Here is a 10,432-nt window from a genome sequence, read left to right as displayed (position 1 = left end):
GAAGAATAAGGAGATTTATTATTGGAAATGAAGGAGAACACAGTGAAGTAATATCTTTACAACAGTAAAAGAAAAAAGATAAACAGTGACAAGTGTTGGCAAGGAAACTGGGACCCTGGTACAGTGCTGGTAGAAATGCCAAATGGGGCAGTAATTTGGGAAAGTCTGTAAGTCCATCAAAAAGTTAAACATATGACCCAGCAGTTTTACTCCCAAAGAAATGAAAGTGTGTATCCACACAAAAACTGGTGTGTGGATGTTAATGGCAGCATAATTCATGACAGCCAAGAAATGGAAATAACCCAACAGTCAACCCAAGAATGGATAAACAAAATGTGATATATCCATACAATGGAACATTATTTCACCATGAAAAAGAATGAAGTACTGACATAGGCTACAACAAGGCTGAACCTTGAAAACAAAGAAGCCAGATACAAAAAGCTACTTCATGTATGCTTCCATGTATATGAAATGTCCAGAATAGGCAAATTCATAGACAGAAAATACATTAGTGGCTACCAGGGGCTGGTAAGAAGGTGAGCATGAGGAGCTTCTGGTAATGAGTATGAAGTTTCTTTTTGGGGTGACTAAATGTTCTGAAATCAGTGTTGATGGATGTACAACTCTATAAACCCTCTGAACTGTATACTTTAAAAGAGTGACATTTAAGATCTGTAAATTACATATCATCAATACTGTCAAAATAAAAGAAATAATAGAAATACACTGTGGAGGGTATCTAAAAGGTAAGAGATAATGTTACAAATGATATGCTAAGTACAAAATACTATACATAAAAATATGCTATAAAAGTTTTTTAAAGTAAATAAAAGGTTGAGATTGTACAACAGAATAGAAAAGGAAGACTTAACTGAATGCTGCCTATAAGAAACATAATTTAAATATAAAGATTCAAATATATTAAAAGATTGGAAAAGATATATCATACTAACACCAATTTTAAAAAAAGCAGAGGTGGTTATATTACTAACAGTAAAAAAGCATGGGCCTGCAAACTAAAGCATTGCTGGTTTGATTCCCAGTCAGGGCACATGCCTGAGCTGTGGGCTGGGTCCCCAGCAGGGGGTGCACTAGAGGCAACCACACATTGATGTTTCACTCCCCTTCTTTCTCCTTCCTTTTCTGTCTTCCTAAAAATAAATAAATGAAATATTTTTAAAAAAAGGAAAAGAAAAAAAAAGAAAGACTTCAGAGCTAAGAGTACCACCAAGAAAAATAATGTGAATTCATTATAAAAAAGGGGTCAGTTTTTAAAGAGGATATAACTAAACATCTATGCACCTAATAACAAGTTTCAAAATATTTGAAGCAAAAATGACAGGATTACAAGAAGAAATAAAAAATTCATAGTTATTGTTGGAGATTTTAATACTCCTGTGTGGTGGGCAGAATTTTAAGAACACCTCCCAAATTCTCACCCCCTGCTATACATGCCTTGTATAATTCCTGTCTGAGACTTGTATATATGATATTTCATTCCTGTGATTACTTTATGTTAATATGGCAAAAGTGAGAGATTTTGCACCTGCAAGTAAGATCAGTTGACTTGGAGTTAATTAAGAGAATTATCCTGAGTGGGTCTGATCTAATCAGGATAGGTCTGGAGATTAGAGATGAAAGAACTCAGAGACTTTTGGTTCTACTGCCCTTGCAAAAACAGGCAGCCATGAGTTCTACATATGCAAGGAAGTGAATTTTGCCAACAACCACCTGAGCTTGGAGGAGTCTGCCAAGTCTCAGATGAGACCATACCACCAGCTGATTGCATTTGTCTGAGACCCTGAGCAAAGGACACAGCTAAGTCATCTCCAGATTCCTGACTCATGAAAACTGTGAGATAATAAATGTGTGCTATCATAAGCCCAATTTTTGGTAATTTGTTACACAGCAATAGAAAACGATATACCCTCTCCCAGTAAGTAAAGAAATATAGACAGAAAATCAGAAAGACTATAGAAGATATGAACATTATTATACAATTTGACCTAATTGACATTTATATAACATCACACTTCATCAGAATATGTATTCTTTTTTTTTACTTTTATTTTTAGATTTTTGAAAGATGTTTATTTATTTATTTTTAGAGAGGGAAGGGAGGGAGAAAGAGAGAGAGAGAGAAACATCAATGTGCAGTTGCTGGGGGCTGTGGCCTGCAACCCAGGCATGTGCCCTGACTGGGAATTGAACCTGCAATGCTTTGGTTCGCAGCCCGTGCTCAATCCACTGAGCTACACCAGCCAGGGCAGAATATGTATTCTTTTTAAGTGTTCAAGAACTCCTTACCAAGAGACTGTATTTTAGGTGGTAATATGAATCTCAATAAATTTCAAAGCTTCCAACTCATACAAAATATGTCCCACAACCACAATAGAATTAAGTTAAAAATTGGTAACAGGAAAATATTTAGAAAAGTCCCCAATTTTAGAAAACTAAGTAATATATTTCTTAATGAGTCAAAGAAAAATTAGGAGGGAATGATCCTACCAGAATAGTGCAAGACACCTCAAAGACTGAGCAATCAGAGTTTCACAAAGTTGTAGGTAAATGAACAACCAAATGAGACTTAATTATTATATTTAAATATTTAAAAATGCAGCTATTGTAGAAGATAATGAGCTTCTTTTGCAGGAATAGAAACAAGAGTGTTATACTATCAAACTTTTTCCTGTAAGCTGACAAAAAGAAGCTGTCTCTTAGCCTGATGGCAATGAAAGACAGAAGATGAATCACTGCTTGTGGAAACCAATTTATTTAGTCACTTCGGACTGCTGTTATTTATTACTTGTCAGCACATGCTGTTAGTTCAATTAAATATAAAAATCTGAAGTTCTCTTTTCTTTCCCACCCCCATCTTAAATTAAAAAATGACACAAATTTAAAACATTAAAAGAACATTTTCAGTTTATTGTTTTTCTAGTATGTTACGTAGGTGCTGTTTAGTAAACATTCTGCCACAAAGGAAAGATTATTCATTGCCTGGATGAGTCAAATTTAAATGTTTACAGAGACTAAATATGGAAATATAATTTGGGAGCTCTCCTTCCAGGGTAATATAAGCACAAAAATTCAAAACAAGGCACTTGGAAAAAGTGATAATTGTCACACTGCACTGAACTGAGAGTAGCCGGAGACGGCAGACTCATGGTCAACAAAAAGTTCCATTCCTTGACTGCAGTGTAATTGAACTATTTCAGATAAGTTATAATACTGATATTTGTTACAAATGAAGTATATATTTTGCTTTGACTGTACCACAAAATTCTCACCATTTAACTGCAATCAACCATTTAAAAACAAATTCTTCCTATAAAGTACAGACACAATGCCATGTTACCATGAAAAATATATTTGGAGAATCTGTCAAGACAGTAATATTAAGCAATATATATCAATTTAAGTAAACATACCACCTACCCCTGCCAAGCATAAAAGCCTGTTATCCTTAATTACATTTCTCATTGAGTTTTACCTTTAAAATGTCAAACACAGCCCACTAGTTCTGGGGCTAACTTCAGCTGTCAATGATAAACATATCTTATGCTCCACGTAACATTACGTGGCCATCTACCACAGAGCACGCAACCCATTTTCTTTATGCTGTTGTTTCAGTGAACAGAAAAGATATCCTCAAGCAAACAAAGAGTTTGACCGCAACTAGGATTCAAACCAAATGTAAGTGGATATAGCAGATATTTTCAAATAGTTGCCTAAAGATGATGTCTCATTTATTCCATAAATCAAGAGAAGAAGCTGCCTAGCCTTCTTACACCAAAACAACTTTTTTTATACATCTTACAACAAAACTTCTTCACACATAATTGCACACGAATCCTGTTACTAGCAGACTAAGATTCAACATTAGAAACATCACTTATTTTATTGAAGTGTGATACTTAAATCAGACAGAACTCTGGATGTGATACTATTGACCTCTGCACTGAACAGTCTCCAAAGACCACATAACTACAGCTTTTTCACTTCTTCCACTGCGAGCTGTCATTTCTCCCCTGTGGAGGCGCTTCCTTCACACATCTCCCAGCACTCTCTCCCCCATGCCAGGACTCTCTGAGCTTTATGAGTCAGCTACCATAGTTAATACGCAATTCTGAGATAGGGACACTTTGTAATTTCTTGATCATATGTACTAGAGCTTGATACTGTAAAGATACCAATGTATGGGCTTTATATTTGTTCAAATTCTTTTCCTCCAGATTATTTGCTCTTTACCTTTTCACTCCTTATACTCTTGCCAACATTGAGGATCTCGTGTGTGTGTGTGTGTGTGTGTGTGTCCACATGCATGAACGTGTGAGTACTGCTAATTTATCAACAGATAATAAGCATTAGAGAAAAAGGGAAGACAGCTAGAGGTTACATCTAGACAGTGATATTCTTTTCTATACTTTTTTGCCCAAGTTACTTGCAATAAACTTATAATCACGCAAATGAGAAATAAATAATTAGGAATTAGGAAACAAAGCTTTAAAAAAAAGCCTCTGTACCCCAAATGATCTAATGTTCATATACTTTCTTTTTTTTTTTTTTAGAAAACCAGTTTTTTTTTTATTTATTTTTAGAGAGGGGAAGGGAGGGAGAAAGAGAGAGAAACATCAGTGTATGGTTGCCTTTCACGTGGCCCCCACTGGGGACGTGGCCTGCAACCCAGACATGTGCCCTGACTGGGAATCGAACCTGCAATACTTTGGTTCACAGCCCATGCTCAATCCACTGAACTACGCCAGCCAGGGCCCTAATGTTCATATACTTTTGATAATTTAAACTGAATTTGTGTGAGAAAGGTTAAGAGAAAAACATTAATATTTGAAAGACATATGCAATAAAATTATCATGGGGAATAAGGAAAGGAAGTGGTATGATTAAAAACTTTAATCTTTTCTTGTAATTAAAAAAGCACTAATTCAATAATAAAATTTTTTGAAAGTCATATGCAATAAATAAATATTTAATTTATTGGTATTTTGAACTAGATTTTTAATAGCTCACTCAACAGAGATTCTGTTTCTCTGGTTCATGATGATTATAAAATTCTCAATTATCTACACTAAAAATGAAAAGGTGTCTAAAGCAAGTTTTTTGACATATGATAAAACTACTTTAAGTGTATAGGTTGAGGATACAACAAAGAAAAAAAAGAAATTTTATCCCTGGCTGGGAGGCTTAGTGGATTCAAGTGTCATCCCATATACCAAAAGGTTGTAGGTTTGATTGCCAATCAGGGCACGTACCTAGGTTGTGAGTTCTGTCCCTGGTTAGGGAGTATACAGGAGGCAACCAATTGATGTAGCTTCCTCACATCAATGTTGCTCTCTGTCTTTCCCTTCCTCTCTCTCTAAAATCAATAAATATATCCTTGAGTGAGGATTAAAAGAAAATGTACCTACCAGGAAAAAAGACACAAAAAACCTTTTATCTCAAATAATGATCAGTTAAGGAAGAAAGTGCAGGACAGGAAAATGGTGAAAGAGCAAAGGAAAGAGTTAATAGTGAGGTGGAAGAGAAAAAGGAACATAAGAAGACCAAAAAGATTTACAAAAAAGGATAGACAGATAGGGCTAGTTCAAAGCAGACACATTAATCAACTAATGTGGGGAGCTGTACCCCTGTTTTCTACCCATTTGGTGGTCCCATAAGATCTAAATATAAACCTCATTTAGCTACCAATCAAAACTATGCTAAGTGAAATAAGCCAGGTGGTGAAAGCCAAATGCCATATGATCTCACCTATAAATGGAACCTAATCAACAAAACAAATAAGTAAACAAAATATAACCAGAGACACTGAAATAAAGAACAAAGTGGCAGTAACCAGAAGGGAGGGCAGAGAGGGATAATGGAGGAAAGAAGGAGAAGGTCATCAAGAAACTGTATAAAGGACCCATGGACAAACCAAAGGGGAGTAGGATTGAGAGAGGGAGGTTGGGTGAGTGGGACATAGGAGAGAGGTAAAAGGGAAATGGAGACAACTGTACTTAAACAACAACAGAGAAGAATGAGAATGCTATAACAAACTTAGATCAAATCTAAAAGAAAACTATTTTCATAATATCTAGCTAATAAAGACAAATAATTTCAGACTAATTCATAATAAAATGTGGTTATAGTTCACAACTCATTGCATTTCTACATACTAACAATGAAATATCAGAAAAGAAAAAAATCCAATCCCATTTATAATTACAACAAAAAGGATCAAATACCTAGAAATAAACTTAACAAAGGAAGTGAAAGACCCATACACTGAAAACTATGAGACATTTTTGAAATAAACTAAAGATACAAAGAAATGGTAAGATATTATATGTTCATGGACTGGAAGAATTAACATTGTTAAAAAAGGTATATCATCTAACACAATATACAGATTTCATGCAATCTCCATCAAAATCCCAATGGCATTTTTCAAAGAAATAGGACCAAAAAGTTCTCAAGTTTTTATGGAACTACAAAAGACCCTGAATAGCCAAATCAATGCTGAGGGAAAACAAACAACAAACAAACAAACAAACAAAGCCAGAGGCACCACATTCTCTGACTTCAAATTGTATTACAAAGCTACAATAATGAAAACAGTATGGTATTGACAGAAAAACAGACACACAGACCAGTGGAACAGAATTGAGAGCCCAAAAATAAACCCACACACATATGGACACCTAATTTACAACAAAGGAGCCAAAAACACACAATGAAGAAAGAAAAGACTCTTTGATAAATGGTGTGGGGAAAACTGGAAAGCCACATGCAAAAGAATGAAACTAGACAGTTACCTGACGCCATACACAAAAACTAACAAATAATGGATTAAAGAGTTGAATATATTGTAGGACCTGAAACAATAAAAATACATAGAAGAAAACATAGGCATTAAACTCATGGACCTTAATCTCAGAGAGGTTTATGTGAACCTGACCACAGAGGGAAGGAAAATAAAAGCAAAAATAAGTGAAAAAAAAAGAGTATCAAACTATAAAGCTTCTGAACAGCCCTAGCCGGCGTGGCTCACTTGGTTGGAGCATCATCCTGTAACTGAAAGGTATGGGTATGATTCCAGGTCAGGGCACATACCTAGCCTGTAGTTTTGGAGTATGTAAATCCCTGGTCCGGGTGCACGTGATCCTTGGTACAGATGCATCTGAAAGGCAACTAATCAATGCTTCTCTTTTGTATTGATATTTCTCTCTCTCCTTTACTCTCTCTCTAAAAAGCAATAAAAATGTCTTTGGGAGTAGATAGAAAAAAAATTAAAAATCTTCTGCACAGCAAAAGATACCACCAACAAAACGAAAAGTCAACCAACCCAATGGAAGAAGATATTTGTAAAAGATACCTTCAATATGGAGCTAATAGCCACCCTGGCTGATGTTGCTCAGGGGATTGAGTGCCAGCCTGTGAACCAAAGGGTTGCCAGTTCAGTTCTCAGTTAGGGCACATGCCTGAGTTGAGGGCCAGGCCCCCAGTAGGGGGTGTGTGAGAGGCAACCAAACATCGATGTTTCTCTCCCTCTCTTTCTTCCTCTCTTCCTCTCTCTTTAAAATAAATAAATAAAGTCTTTTAAAAAATAAGGAGCTAACATCTAAAATATATAAAGAACTCACACAACACAAACACAGATGGCCAATAAATGTATGAAAAGATGCTCAATATCACTAGTTATAAGTAAAATGCGAATCCAAACCTCAGTGAGATAGCGCCTCCCACTTGTTAGAATACCTATTATCAATAAGACAAGAAGTGTGTTGGAGAGGTGGTGGAGAAAAGGGCAGCCTTGCACACTGTAGGTAAAAATGTAAACTGGTACAGCCACTGTGGAAAACAGCATGGCAGTTCCTCAAAAAATTAAGAGAGATACCATATGACCCAGCAATCCCTCTTCTAGGTATCTCTCTCTCTCTCTCTCTCTCTCTCTCTCTCTCTCACACACACACACACACACACACACACAATGGAACATTATTTAGTCATAAAAAAATGGTGAAATATTGCGGTTTACAACAACATGGATGGATCTTTAGTAAGTGAAATAAGCCAGACATAATAGAAAAAGAACCATAAGATTTCACTCATATGTGGGATATAAAACAAAAAGCAACAAATGAACATACAAAATAAACTCACAGATACAGACAACAGAACAGTGGGCACCAAAAGGGAAGGGGGAACAGACAGAGAATGAAGGGAAGAAAGGGGATCAAATACATGGCGATGAAAAAAGACTGGATTGTGGGTAGCGATCATACAATGGAGTATAAAGATGTTGTATTATAAAGCTGTACAACTAAAATTTTTAATGTTATTAGCCAATGTTAGCCCAATAAATTTAATTTAAAAAAAGACCAACAACTCACAATGCTTAAATACTCGAGGAAGAACTATAAAAGCTCCTGAATTCCAAATCGATACACCTAATAAAGGTTCATTGTAGTATTCAAAAGCTATCTATTAACAAAATACTTATCCTTCACTGAAGCCTGGCATGCTTTTTACAAAACATCAATTAACATTAATACATAAATGAAAATATGAAAACCAGGTTTTTACAGTTGTCATATGTTGACATAACCATGTTCTATAAACAGGAAGGACTGACTCATTTACTCAACATGGAAATCAATAAATTATTTAAGATATTTTTGCCACAGGTTAAAATTCACATTAACTTCTGACGGAGTCTACAGATTAGGTGAAAAAAGATGGTGTCTTAATGTATATTTAAAAGAGAATAGTCAATTGTATGAATATGTGCTTATAGAACAAACAGGGAAGATTACTTGTCCTCCACAGTTTCATATACTTGCTGTACAAGAGGGAACCCTCCAAAACACCCAGAATTATCTTCTGGAGGATAGGCCCCTTATAGTACAGACTTCCCCCACTAGATGAGCATTCTGAGAACCCATCTGTATCAGTGTACTAGCTAGTGTTGCTCTAAGAGGCTGCATTCAGCTTCCATGAATTTTTTTTTAACATGTTTGCCCATTTCATGATGGGTGATTTACAAGCACACCTGCGCATACCACGCTGAGTGTTCAGCCATTTTTGACCCAAAATGGCATGACCCCCATGCCCCACCCTCCCTATTCACCTGATCTCACCCTGAGCAACTGCTTTTTTGTTTCCCCAGATGAAAAAAGTCCTCAAAGGGAAACATTTTTCCAACATGGAAAAGGGGAAACAAAAAAATGGCAGAAACACTAAAAGGCATCAAAATCAACAAGTTCACAAACTGCTCTGAGCAGTGGAGAAAAACATCTCCATAGGTGTATTGCATCAAATGGAGAGTACTTTGTAGGTGACTGAAGTTCAAACATGTAAGAATAAATACACAATTTTTTAATAAATAAATTGCATTTTTGGGGTTCCCCCCCTTGTATTTACAGTTATAGTCTTTGGTTCCTTCCTCCGTGACTACAGCTGCAATGTATTAGCTAGTGTGCAGCAAAACCTTTTTTGTAGGCTTCACAAGTTATAATTGTTAGATTTACATTCTTAATGTGAATGGCAAGAACTATAAAACATAAAACTTGACCCAACAAATGTAATATATTAACATTTAAATTTGACTATAAATAAGGTAAACATAATAAACACTTTTTTTCTAACTGTAGATTTGTCATAGAAATAAACACAAAGGTTCATATAACCATGAATAAGTCAAAGGACTTCATAATCAGATTTTAATTTGATATCATAGTGTTTTTGATATTATATTCTCTTCCATGTTTACTAATAGAAAAACCTCACAAATAAGTTATTACACAGGTGTTTAATACCAAAACAATTTTTTAGAGCTATGAGGGAAAAACTTTAGGTGGTGGTGTATACTGATACTTTCTGAAGCTCAGTTCAGGCAAGGTTTTTCATTTGTGTTTTTCTGTTTTTTTTTGTTACCATGTTATAATAGACTGGTAAACATGATAAAAAAGAACATCAAATTTCCATTAATATGGTGATTTCAAATACCATACTGAAAATGCATTCTCATTAAAAATCCTACATCAAATGTATTTAGAAGGAAAAAATCTGGTACCTACCAAAACTTGTAGTAGTCCTCTTTTGGACTTCAAGAAAGTATTTTCCAGATAGAAAAGATATACTAAAATAGAAAAATAATAACTATATATTTTTCAAAGGAAAAAACAATTTTTCTTTTTAAACATCAAAAAAGTTTTTAAAGCAACATTAAAATATTGGTCCTTTGAGTCTATAATGTTATATCTTTTCATATAAATGGGTTTTAATCTTAATAGAAATATAAAAAGTGTTTAAAATGACATTATCATAAGAATCCACCTAATAATGATAAGTTTCTTTGCTTTTAAGGAGCTGACTTGACTTGTTTTACCTTCAGGGTAACAAATGTTTCTACCAAGTACGATAAACAGAC

Source organism: Phyllostomus hastatus, unplaced genomic scaffold, assembly GCF_019186645.2.
Source record: "Phyllostomus hastatus isolate PE091 unplaced genomic scaffold, TTU_PhHast_1.1 phas_contig_34, whole genome shotgun sequence".
Lineage (NCBI taxonomy): Eukaryota > Metazoa > Chordata > Mammalia > Chiroptera > Phyllostomidae > Phyllostomus > Phyllostomus hastatus.
This window is presented reverse-complemented; position numbering follows the sequence as displayed.